General features: G+C 45.1%; 1 long non-coding RNA gene across 1 annotated transcript; it reads left to right on the top strand.

Moving 5' to 3' along the window:
* The first annotated feature begins 2,824 nt into the window (after positions 1-2,824).
* Positions 2,825-9,206, top strand: LOC135289044 (uncharacterized). The gene is made up of 3 exons (XR_010351854.1): positions 2,825-2,849; positions 3,503-3,739; positions 4,276-9,206. It is a non-coding gene; the product is annotated as an uncharacterized LOC135289044 (long non-coding RNA).
* The last annotated feature ends 3,844 nt before the right edge of the window (positions 9,207-13,050 follow it).

Below are 13,050 nucleotides of genomic sequence, written 5' to 3'. Positions count from 1 at the left end.
ATCCAGGCTGGGGGAAATGAGATTGACTCTCAAGCAGAGACTGAAAGACAACCAGAAAAACAAGACGCCCAAAAAGTAGACTCGGGTTTCCACCAGCCAGCTTGAGAACTGTTTTTCCTGTTTTAATGTGAAAGAATTACAAGCATCTGTTGAGGGAAAGTACACAAGGGACCATAAAAGGTAATGGGGCAGCATCTTTAAGAAAATAAGACAAAGGAAGGAGGGCAAGACAGGGTTGGCCCCTTTGTTCGCTACCAAGGAGACTCCATAGCCCTGCTGCGGGTAGCAACCCCGTAGGCATGGTAAGGTGGAGGCAAAAGGCCATGCTGGACCCTTATAATTCCCCAACTGTCTTTTAATACAAAAGAGATTGGAGGGCAAGACTGACTTGGCCTCTGTACTCACCACTAACAGACACCTCCTATGGGTAGCAACCCCATAGGCAAGGTAGATGGGGGAAAAAAGCCATACTGGACCTCTGTAATGTCCTTTTGTTCATTCCAGATAAGGGTGTCTAGGGAAATACAGGGATTTTTTTTTTTCCCTTTGGTTCCCTCTGTCCCTGCCCACATCAACAGATGCTAGTATGACTCATTGAGTTAAATTGTTCAAGCCAAATAACTTGTGGAAAAGAGAGGATTGCGATAGATGAGTAATGCAATGGTTGACTCTCACAATTAAAAGGCAAATATCATGTATCTATGTTAAGAGAAGTGTTATAGATTTACAGTTATGTTTTACCCCCCTTGCGTTGTTAGCAGGGGATGGCCTGGGTTTGGGACACTTGGGAGGGTCAGCTTGTTACTATGGCAACAGCTGACCTCCAATCAAGATTTAAGGACATAAACTCCACCACTGGACAGCGAAGAAGGAGTTGATGGACAGAACTTTGGAAGGGGCTAAACGGTTCAAAGGCAAAACTTCCATTGTGTGGGCGAGCACATGGTGGGAAAAATCCTTTGCTCCTGGCGCCGTAATATTTTCTTTATTCAGTCTTCTGTTGTATTTTGTTAAGGTTTTAATAAACCTTTTCTTTTTTTTGAAAGTGAGTATCATTTTTCACATGGGCAAATTGTAATATCGTGTAGTTACTGTATATAAGCAACACACTTGTAAAATCATGTGTGCACACAAGGTTAGGATTCATCCCCCTTGCCATCTCAGGCCTGTAATAAATGATGGCCTTCTTAACACTAAATTGGTGTAAGGAGTCTTATTTGGGTGGTTTTGAGATTTAGTTACAGTTATTGCCGAGCCAGCCAGGAGATCAACCTTTGATTCTTAGCGGATCTATGGTAGACAGGCCTTCAGGCAGCACCAAGGAATTCTTGGGAGAGACTTTCCGCTACAGACCATCAAGAAGCTCACGTCAAGATCCCTGGGGTAAGTAAAGGTGTCATTTTAACAACTTAAATCTTGTAAAATAAGGGGGTTAGAGTTCCCCCATCTGGGGTTTGAGTCCTCAAGAAGTGCTGCGGGTTCACGTCCCTAGGAAGGGAAGCATTAGGAGGTTCAAGTCCCCTCTGGATTGATGCCTTAAATTTTAGCTTTCATATTTTTCAGATTCTGTACTCCCTTAGTGTGTGACTCTGAACTTCATATAAAGTGTTAGCAAGTTCTCTTCACAGTTTTAGTTAGACAAAGCAATCATTTTCCAACCTGAGAACCAAGGACACCATTGCACCTTTGGGTCCATAAACGTATAAACAACAGCGAATTGAGGAGAGAAAACTTGGAGGATGGGACTTCATCATCTGAATCTGTAATTGGACAATGAACCCCAATTTGTAAATGGACCAAAAATTATAAAAGTGTGAAAACTTGTGACACGCCGTCCATCTTGGGTGCAGCCACGGCCGGGCTCTTCTACTGCCCAAGGTGTATCCTTTGAAGGCCTTTTAGTAAATACCTACTTTATTCCTTTAATGTTGTCATATTATTGCAAAAGTTCCATATTGTTGTCTCCTTATCACAAAAGTTTCATACCTTCTTGGTGTGGTTCCATGGGCAGCTCTTCAGAGCACTGACTCTCTCTTCCTCACCAAGTACCCAACTCACTCTTTTATAGCACTCTTCTTATTGGTTACAGCTGTGGCCTGTTAAAGTCAGGCCTGTTCCTAATATTCGGTAATTGGCCCAGCTGCAACTCCTTAGGGGTGAAATTACTTTCTGCACTATCTTTATTTTGTTATATTCTATCCCCCTACACTTTAACACTGTCTAGCCTCTGTTCCAGGTAGCCTCTCAAGGCAACAGGATCAGGAAACTTAAAGCAGTTTTATATCTGTCTGAGCTTGTAGTTTCACGAAAGAGAGAAAAAGAGAGAGAAAAAAAATTGTCATTTCATGCCACCATGAACACTATGCGCCCTTTCCCCAGTCATGCAGTTCAGTGGTATGCGGCTGCCACCACTTTGGCTCGGGCGGAAGGAAGAAGGAAGAAAGAAGGGAAAAAAACCCCAGGCTCCGTTTAAAGTACCGGAACCTGGCCCTGGCCTTGTCTGGAGCTGCTTTTATGTTGTTTTTTCCAACTGTTTTGCATTCTTTGCATTCTTGAACTCTGATAGGGGGTGTTTGTCTATGAGAGTGGTGTGTGTTGATTTGAGTTTTCTGGCATATTAACACAGGGACACCTGTGGTATAATATTCCTTTGCTGAGAGAGTGTTGAAGTGTGATTGAGTGCTGGAGTTTTGGAGTTTTCTTGAATGTTGCCTTATTTTTGCATGCGTGGTTGAAGTCATGTTTGTAGACTTGAAGTGCCCTCTTGTGTCAGTTTCAGTGATTGCAGGCTTGGCAGTCCCCCTTCTCTTTCCCCCATTACATCCTGGAAACCATTGCACATCTCTGAGGTAATTGTATTTGCTTGTATTTGCTTATAATACTGAATATGGGGGCGGTTTCTTCTAAAACTAAAGTGGGAGATGATATTCCAAATTCTCCATTGAAATAGATATTGAACCACTGGAAAAAGGATGGGAAGAGACTTGGGTCCAGGATGGTCCAGTGTGTGTGCTGGGTTCATTGTGTCTGTGCTGCGTGCCTCTTTGTGTACTGTGTCTCTGTGTATGTGTGCCTATTATTGTCTGTGTGGACACTGTATGTCTGTTAGGGAGGCAGTGCTAATAACAGCCCAGAAAGGGATGCAATTTGATTGCGTGAGAAACGATGCTCACTTTTAAAATTTCAAAGGTTTATTAAACCTCAACAAAAATACAACAGAAGACTGAATAAGGAAAAATTACAGCGCTGGGAGCGTGGATGTGACAGCCTGGTCAGAGAGCGAAAAAACTAGATAAGTTTTCCCAGAATTGTCTTGTGAGACTTTAGGGAGTTGCAGAGAAACAATGATAGCTTGTTATTATAAACAACCTGCAGGTGGTGGTTTCCTACTGTCTGTTTTCTTGTTTTTCTCAAAGATTGTTTATAAGAAAGGCGTCTTGTTAATTAGCCAATCAGGTGAAATGTGTTAATTGACCAACCAGGTCTATCTGTATTGGAACAGTGTATAAAAAGGAGAATCCAAAGTAAAGCTGCTGCGCTGTGCAAACCAGCCATGTGGTGAGTCTTTGTTTCTTACTCAACACCGACATCTGGTGACCACACCGTGTATCGCATCAATCGGCCCCTCGTTGATCACGGGACGGACACAGATGCATCGGACGCCGCTGTAATTCCATCAGGACCCCGCGGCACCTGCGTGGTCCACCTGCTTCTGGACAGCCTCCGTTCCCCCAGAGAGGTAACGACCTTTCCCTCCGTCCTCCTGGAAGGGACTGGGATCATGGTTTTGCCCTGATAGCTTAGAAGTGTGGGTGGGAACGAATTCCCCAGCACAGTGGACAGTCCGTACGTTTTGCTGGAGGTTGGGGGCCAGTGTTTCCACGATGGGGAGTCACACTTCTAAAGAAGAACATGCAATTGTTTCTGTGTGGAGGGACATGATTTCCTTAACGGGAGTCTGTCACTCTTGCGCCGAGAATGACACAGGAACAGGCGGGAGGCAATATCGTAGAAAGAGCAAAGAAGGCTTTATTCAAGAGAATCGCACGGTTTTTGTAGAGTGATACGATAGGTTCTATTTGATTGGCTAACTAACAGAAACGTCTTCCTTGCACACTGTCCTTGAGAAGAACAGAAAGACGAAGTAGAAAAACACCACCTGCAGATTGTTTATACTTAACAAGTTATCACATCTTTCCAACTCCCTAAAATTTCTCACAAGCCGCTGTGAGAAACGCTTGCCATTTCTCTCTCTCTGTCCCATTGCATCCACAGGAGTCTCTGTGTCGGATGATTTGCTCTGCGCTCCGTTAGCCTGGGCCAAATCTCATGACTTTCCGGTGGATGTGGACACTGCTTTTAGTCCGCACTTGTGGGAGGCATTGGGCCACCGGGTCTTGGAAGTAACTAAAGGGGATTCCACCGTGCCTCGACTTATGCTTGTATGGGGACTCCTGTCCCATGTCTTCTGAGGCCACACCCAGGGGGACAGCGAGTCAAAAGTGGGGACCTCAGAGGGCCAGGATGTTGCCTATGGGGGCGCCAACACGCCAGGGGGAGGATCACCAGACCGGGTGGCTGCCGGCTTTTTTCCAGCTCTGTGCAGACGGGCAGGGGGCATGGGGACTCCCCGCAGAACCTATCTCTAGTCTAGAAATTATATTCCGCCAACATATCCTTGTCCCTACGAGTCTGTGAGGCAGACGTCTCCTCCTCCTGCAAAACCAACACCGCCGAGAGCAATAGCTGCGTCTCAGCTGTGCCCAGGAGACGGCCCCTCCCTGTTTGCACCGCTTTCGACCTCTTCATCGCCACTGGTGTCACCGAAACTATCGCCGCCGAGACCAGCAGGTCGTTCTTCCCCTGCCCTGCAAAGATCAGCTGGCGAGTGTCCTAGGGTGACGTTATGATGCTTCTATCCCCAGTTGTCTATTCTGTTTATGCTGGATATTATGTTCCGTGCCTTCAAGACTGGGTCTGAAATCAGCCTGCTCACTCCCGCACAGACGGTGGGACACAGAGACGGGGCAGTATTTAGAGCTGCTTTTGTTTTGGCTTTTAGCTTTTTGCTCTTGCTCCTGCTTTGCTCTTGCTTTTGCTTCTTCTTTGCTCTTGCTTTTGCTACTGCTTGTTTGTTAGTTCAGCTAGGCAGTCTGAATTTTCCCTAGACTGCATTTCTTTCCCTTTTCTTGGAACCACTCGAGACTGCTCTGGACTGGGACCTGGAAAACACCAAGAGTTTGCACCTTGTGGCCTGCAGCAGCCATTCCCAGCGCCGGAGGGACCATCCTAAGCCACAGTGGGAAGCTGACACCACACTAGATCTGGGGGAAGGGGCCACAGATGTCGGTCAAACAGTTAATCCAGCATCTGTGGAGGAGACACAGGTGGTTCAGGGAGACCATGTTCCGCCACAAGGAGAGATTCAAGCTTTTCCCGTGTATAAGGCTGTCCCAAATTCAGGACATGCTGACAGGCATGATGTGATTGCCTGGCCGGTGGTCCAAGATTTGCAGGAGAAGGTTGCAAAATATGGCCTTGGCTCCGTACAAGTTATGCAGATTCTCAGAGTGCTAAACACAGACCTTCTTGCTCCATTTGATATTAAACATACTGCTCAGGCACTGTTCCAGCTTGTGCAATTTGAGGTTTTTCTGGACAACTGGAGGCAGGCAGCTGAAAGGGTTGCAGCAGGCAAAAGGCTTTTGCCTCAGAGAGATCCTAGGTTTTGTGTGGGGGTGGACGTTCTCCTCGGAGAACAGGCCTTTTCCAATCCTGATTTTCAGGCTACCTAGGAGTGCCGTTCTTGAGCAGAGTCAAAGGGTAGGATTTAATGCATTGTTAAGAACTATTGAAATGGCCTCCCCCAGACCACGATATACGTCAATAACTCAAGGAGCAGATGAACCCTTTTTGCCATTTGTTGAGAAGCTTGCAGCTGCCCTGGAGAAGCAGGTTGAGGATGATACCTTGAGGCAGGTTTTATGCAAGCAGTTAGCTCAGGACAACACAAACAGTGAGTGTCAGAAGATCATAGATGCTCTTCCAGGCGACCCGACGCTAACAAACATGGTCAATGCATGTGTCAAGGTAGGTGCTGTAGACCATAAAGTGTCTGCTCTGATGGTTGCTTTACAGCCAGGCCAGATATCCTCAGGGGGTGGACAACAGAAGAGCAAAAATAAAGGCAAGAAAAAGCAAGGAACACGCAAACAAACAGGACCAAGTACTGCTTTCTTGTGCTCTAGATGCCTAAGGGCAGGTCATTATTCAACCCTATGTAGGTCTAAATATCATGCTAATGGCCAATCTTTGGAAGGTGTCAGAGCCCAGGACATCCCTCTGAGGGGTCCTGGATGATCTGAGCCCCAGACAGGGGGCTTTGAAGCCCTGGCAGGGGGGTTGGAGACCCTGGCATTCAGCCAAAGACCCCTGTGGCTTTGAGTTTGACCCATGGAACAAATTGCCACCTTTATATGAGGAATTAAAGGTCACAAAAGTTTAGATAGCATAATAGTAGTAGTTATAGGGTGAAAAGAAAAATTTTGAAGAATTTTACTATAGGGGTCTAGGAGGCAAGATGGAGGAATTTAGGCATTGTCCTGTTCTTCTTCTTCCTAGCCTCCATCTTCTTGGTGATGGTAGCACTCTAGGATTAGTGTAAAGTAGAAAGTCACTGTCTAACATAGGTGATAGGTATTGGAACATAACTGTAAATATCTAATACGTAGTTTATAGTATAAAAGATAACACCAGCCCCATGGGAGGGGTGTGTGCCTCGGACTGACCTGCTGAACAGACCTCGGCAAGCCAGACAGAAAAATGTTTCAGATAAGAAATAATAAACAACCTTGAGAATGCGAGCCGAAGACTTCTGACTCCTTCTTTGACAGCTGGGTTGGGGAAAAGAGACTTTTAACACACTTCGGGGTCACCTTGACCAGAGGAGATCCCGAGAGGTAGGCCCCGGGAAATGGGAAGATGAGCGCACAGGGGAATTGTGCTCTGACACAAGTGATTCTTCAGGGCATGACACCGGCTCAGCCCTGCCCAGCCATCTCAGAGGCAGCACCCATGGCTCCGCCGGGGTGGATGTACATACCGCAACCGGAGTCATCTTAGAATCCTGTCGTGAACATAGGGTTCCTTTGGATGTGTTCAGACCTTTGGGACAAGGACTGAGTGCACTGCTTGTGGCAAGATCTAGTGTCACCCACCAAGGAATCTTTGTTCACCCAGGTGTCATTGATTCTGGCTTTTTGGGTCAAATTTGTGCTACAGTTTCCACACCCATCCCTCCTGTCACTATTCTGGCAGGGACTTGGATTGCCCAATTTGTGCCTTTTCAGTCATGTGTCCCCAGGACTGACCAGTGGATTCGTGGGAATGGTGGCTTCGGATCCACGGGACTGCCACAAGTCCTCTGGTCTGCGGATATTTCTGCTCGGCGACTCCAGATGGTGTGTACCCTGACCCTACCAAATGCCTGCCCACCGAGGATCAGGCTTCAAGGTTTGATCGACAGAGGGGAGGATGTGATAGTCATCTCCCTCTCTGCGTGGCCTCCTACGTGGCCTTTGGCTCCTGTAGGGTCAGCCATCAAATGGTTAGGGGGTGCAGCATGTGCATTGGTAAGCCAATGGTCTGTGCTGATCGGTGACACGAATGGGCAGACAGCTGCATTTCGGCCCTATGTCATTCCAACTCTGATCAATTTATGGAGGCAGGATGTATTGGCTGCCCCTGGGGGGTGCGAATTGGGATGGATTTTTGATTGGGCTCACTGCGTTGAAGGGCAGAACATATTCTACACTGCCTTTACGGTGGCTGGTGGACAAACCCATTTGGGTTCACTAGTGGCCCCTGACAAAAGAAAAATTGGTCTCTCTTCATGAATTGGTTCAGGAACAACTTCAACAGGAACACATTGAGCCTTCTACTAGTCCCTGGAATACTCCTGTCTTTGTGATAAAGGAAAAATCTGGGAAATGGAGGTTGTTACAGGACCTCCGGAAAATTAATGCAGTGATGGAAAGCATGGGGGCATTGCAGCTTGGTATGCCCTCACCCATCATGATCCCTGCGGGATGGGAGATCTTGATTGTTGATTTGAAGGATTGTTTTTCACAATTCCTTTGCATCCTGATGACAAACCAAAGTTTGCCTTCACCGTGCCTTCAATCGACAAACAAACAAACAAAAAAAACCAAACAAACAAAAAAACCCAACAAAAAAGCGGGGGATGCCTGGAGAAACCCCACAAAGTCCATTGGAAAAAGCTCTATATAAAACCACTGTATAGTGCCACAGAATTCAGAGAACCCTGTCATTTTAAATAATTTTCTCTTGTTGCATTCTTCAGGTGAGACACACCTGCCTTGAGCAAAAGTCCAGATACGGGACCTAGCCACTAATAAGTGGGAGGGCCTGTACGACCTTATCACTTGGGGCTGCGGGTATGCATGTGTTTCCACAGATAGTGGAGTATGATGGGTACCTGCAAGGTGTGTCCACCCGATTTGCGACACCAAAAACAGAACGTGGCAAACAGGCAACCTCCGAACGATGATCAAGATGATGACCATCAATCAGATGGCCCCTCCATGAGTGGGGAGTGAACATTTCATCCTTTCTTTGCTTCTGAAAAAGGACTGTTAGCAGGCTAAGACTGTTGGTTCTTTGAACAAATTAATGATAAGTTGTTACTATATTAGACTTAGTATTGAGATTGTATTAGAATAGGTAACCAATTTTAAGGTTGATAGTGTATTTCTTATAGAAGAGAATCACAAGATCCGATCTCTCAGACCATTTTAAATCCGCGTCCAATTGAGGTTCTGACTGACAACTAGCAACTGCTAGAGGAACCTCTGGAGCTGTGTTTGTTCTCCTTCCTGCAAGGGGCCCCTCAGAGGACTACAAACACCACCTCCTCCTTTAAACAAATAGGGGGACCTGTGGATGTGACAGCCTGGTCAGAGAGCGAAAAAACTAGATAAGTTTTCCCAGGATTGGTTTGTGAGACTTTAGGGAGTTGCAGAGAAACAATGATAGCTTGTTATTATAAACAACCTGCAGGTGGTGGTTTCCTACTCTCTGTTTCCCTGTTTTTCTCAAAGATTGTTTATAAGAAAGGTGTTTTTGTTAATTAGCCAAGCAGGTGAAATGTGTTGATTAATTGACCAATGTGGTCTGTCTGTATATAAAGTGAGAGAATTTCGAAGTAAAGCGAGATGCTGTGCAAACCAGCCTTCTGGGGAGTCTGTGTCGTTTCTTACTCAACAGTGACAGGTTCCAACCTTGGTTCCCAGGAAAAACCAAGATGAGATAGGAGCCTTGGCCCCCCTGCTTGGAGCCTCTGGAATGTGTTTTGTCTTTCTACCTAGGGAAAAGGTAGGGAAATACATTGGGACTAGCGACAAATATAATAATAGGCTACAATGCTACAAATATATGTGTAAAGAATATAGAGAATATATAAAAGCAAAAATCATTCTGGCAACACCATGTCTGGAATGATGCAATGGATGGCTATAAACTCTTGAGAAGGAATCAGCAGGGAAGGAGAGGAGGTGGGGTAGGAATCAAGCATTTTGATTGTCTGAACCTTAATGCTGATCACAATAGGATTGAATGTTTATGGACAAGGATCGGGGGAAGGTCAACAAGGCAGATCTTCTGGTGGAAGTGTTATAGAACACCCAACCAGGGTGAAGGGACAGATGAAATACTCGATTAGCAGCTGGGAGGATTCTCACAATCACTGGGCCTTGTTCTCATGGGAGACTTCAACTTACTGCATATCTGCTGAAAAAACAACACAACAGAGAGCAGACAGTCCAGGAGGTTCCTTGAGTGTGTGGAAGAGAACTTCCTGACACAGCTAGCGACTGAGCCAAATAGGGATGGTGCCCTGCTGGACCTGTTGTTTGTGAAGAGACAAGGACTGGTGAGTGATGTGATGGTTGGAGGCCTGTTACACGGGATCATTGGTTGGAGACAGAAACTACAGAGACTCTCAGAGATCCTTGTGACAACAGCAACGGTTTATTATGGAAGCCTCCTTATATAGGGGGTTTAAAACTCCTGGGCTCAGACAACTGGTTGATCTGGGTCTTAACACCACCCCAGTTCCTTGACCAGTGATATGACTGCATTCTAGAAGGAACATGATTGGGCGAGGTCTCTGTTTGAACCCAAATCTAACCAATGATTGCTCACCCAGGGACTTGTTTTACTTCTTTTCTAGAATGAACCAGGCTAGCCAAATTGTATTTATGTTATGACCAGATATACCTTGTCCAGCTACAGACCAGATGCACTGTGACAGAGGCCGTCTTGGGCAAAGTGATCATGAAATGGCAAAGGTTTTTGATTGTTGGAGAAGTAAGGAGGGGAATCAGCAGAGCTGCCATATTGCACTTCCAAAGGGCAGACTTTGGCCTGTTTAGGAGGCTGGTTGACAGAATCCCTTGGGAGGCAGTCCTGAAGGGCAAAGGGGTCCAAGAAGGCTGGACATGCTTCAAGAAGGAAATCTTAAAGTTACAGGAACAGGCCGTCCCCATGGGCAGAAAGACAAGCCAGCAGGGAAGAAGACCAGCCTGGCTGAACAGAGAGCTTTGGCTGGAATTCAGGAAAAAAAGAGGGAGAGTTTCTGACCTTTGGAAGAAGGGGCAGGACACTCAGGAGGACTAGAGGGCTGTCATGAGGTCATGTAAGGAGAAAATTGGAAGGGCTAAAGCCCAGCTAGAATTTAATCTGGCAACTGCTGAAAAGACAAAACAAAATGCTTTTACAAATGCAGCAGCAACAAAAGGAGGGCCAAGGAGAATCTCCATCCTTTATTGTGTGTGTGGGGAAACATAGTGACAAAGCAGGAGGAAAAGGCTGAGGTACTTAATGATTTCTTTGCCTTAGTCTTTAACAGTAAGACCAGTTGTCCTCAAAGTACCCAGCTCACTGATCTGGAATGCAGAAATGGGGAGCAGAATGAAATCCCAATAATCCAGGAAGAAACTGTTGGTGACCTGCTATGCCATTTAGACACATATAAGTCTATGGGGATAAATGGGATCCACCCAAGGGTACTGAGGGACCTGGCAGAAGAGCTCACCAAGACACTTTCAAACTATTTACCAGCAGCCCTGGTCAACCAGGGAGGTCCTTGTTGACTGGAAGTTGGCAGATGTTGTTAGCGTTCAGGAACACATAATCACAGAATGATTATATGCAGGTGCTTTTATTGAAGAGCTCTGGGTGTCAGGGGTACAGACCCAAATCTGACTCCGCCATGGGTTCGGGATGAAGATGTTTTTATATTCTATCATTATATAACTTACATATTAATTATTAAACTTACATTGTTCTATTGTATACATTGATTTCATCCAAGCATAGGTTTCTCGTGATCCCCCTCAAACCCTTGAACATAGTTTCTCATGATTCTTCTTACGATTAAACAATAATTATACCTAAACAATCATCACATCTAACAATTATATCATTTATCATATACTGGTTACGCAGGTGCAATTTCACATGATCTGGCAAACACAAGGCCTAATGTTTCCCAGGGCCTATTTTAACATTTTCCCAGGGCCTACTAAGCCTAGCTTTCTTTCTAACTCCCCAAATTTTCTATGATTTTAAAATATTTTACTATCATTTCCCCCTTTGAAAGCATTTTTACTTCACTATAAGTGCAAATGTTTTCACTTGATACAGTCCTTTGTTTCTGGGTCTATACTTGATGTTCTTCCAATCCATGATTGATGTAAACATTGTCACGGGTGCTGTCACAAACTGGAGAACCAGAGGATGGTGGGTGTGGATCTTGTGTCAGTGCCTTTATTATTTTTCGGTTCCAGGATGTTTTCTTCTGTATTTCTCCCTTTAAGATGCTGTAAACTAACCAAATTGCTGAGAATACAATTAGTAAGATTATCACACTCTCAATGATAGATTTAATCCATGAACTCACATTCCACCCTAACCCTTTGAAGATTTTGCCTAACCAGCTCGTAGTCAAATACTTTTGCTCTTCTTGTGCTTCATGCTCTATTTGTTTCAACTGATTGATGTCATATTCTACATCTGCAGTTACATTTGGGATGTGGATGCAGCAATGATCAATCCGTCCCTTTAAAAACCCACACACTCCATGCTCTTTCAGGAGTAACAAATTACGATTTTGTAAAGTCATTTTTGTGGTAGCCTGTAATTGTACGTTTAGTTCTTTAAATCCTTTCCGGGTGACTCTTGCCAGTCTATCTACCTGACCTGTAAGTTTGTATAGCATTTCTCTACTCTGATAGTTTGCTATAGGACCAAGCAAAGACTCTAGGGCCCACCCAAATTTCACTCCACTAGAGGGTTCTTGCAAAGTGTCATCTTGATTTTCATTGTCTAGAATTTCTCGTCTTGTTCTTATCTGCAGAAGTTCATGTTCTCCATTAAATAGGGACTTTTTCCAAATTGGACATAAGGTAGGGAGGCCCAAAGTAATTTCTTTTACTTTCCCATCTACAGGCAGATGTGTTGTCCAGGTACCATCGCTTGTTGCCCATACAAATTGTCCTGGACTTTGGATTGTACTCTTGGTACATCCTACGATTATTTTGTAATCCACTTTACCTTGTTTATGTTTGATCCCTCTGCAGGCGCAACCAATTTGTAGGGCTATTACTTGTTTCTGATTGTACCTCTCTCTAATTCTAGAATGAAGAGTGGTTAGTTGATAGTTTTGCATTCCACATCCCAAAGACAGTAATAATCATAAAATTAGCATTGGCACAATTACTGATAACATTCTCGAAGCAATTAAACACATCTTATCTGCAGTCTTGTTGGTTCCACAGTTTACACAGTCTGTGATCTGGGATGGATTTTCTTCACTCGGGTATAGTGAATCCAGGGGTCCACAACGGCTACTTTGACTGCTGTAAAGGTGGTCAACAGTACCTGATGGGGTCCAGCCCACTTTTCTTTCAGCAGTTCTTCGTTCCAATTTTTAATGTACACCTCATCTCCCGGATGTATGTCATGAACTGG

This window comes from Passer domesticus, chromosome W, assembly GCF_036417665.1.
Source record: "Passer domesticus isolate bPasDom1 chromosome W, bPasDom1.hap1, whole genome shotgun sequence".
Classification (NCBI taxonomy): domain Eukaryota; kingdom Metazoa; phylum Chordata; class Aves; order Passeriformes; family Passeridae; genus Passer; species Passer domesticus.
Note: the sequence above shows the minus strand (reverse complement) of the source record. Positions and strands in the feature narration are given on the sequence as shown.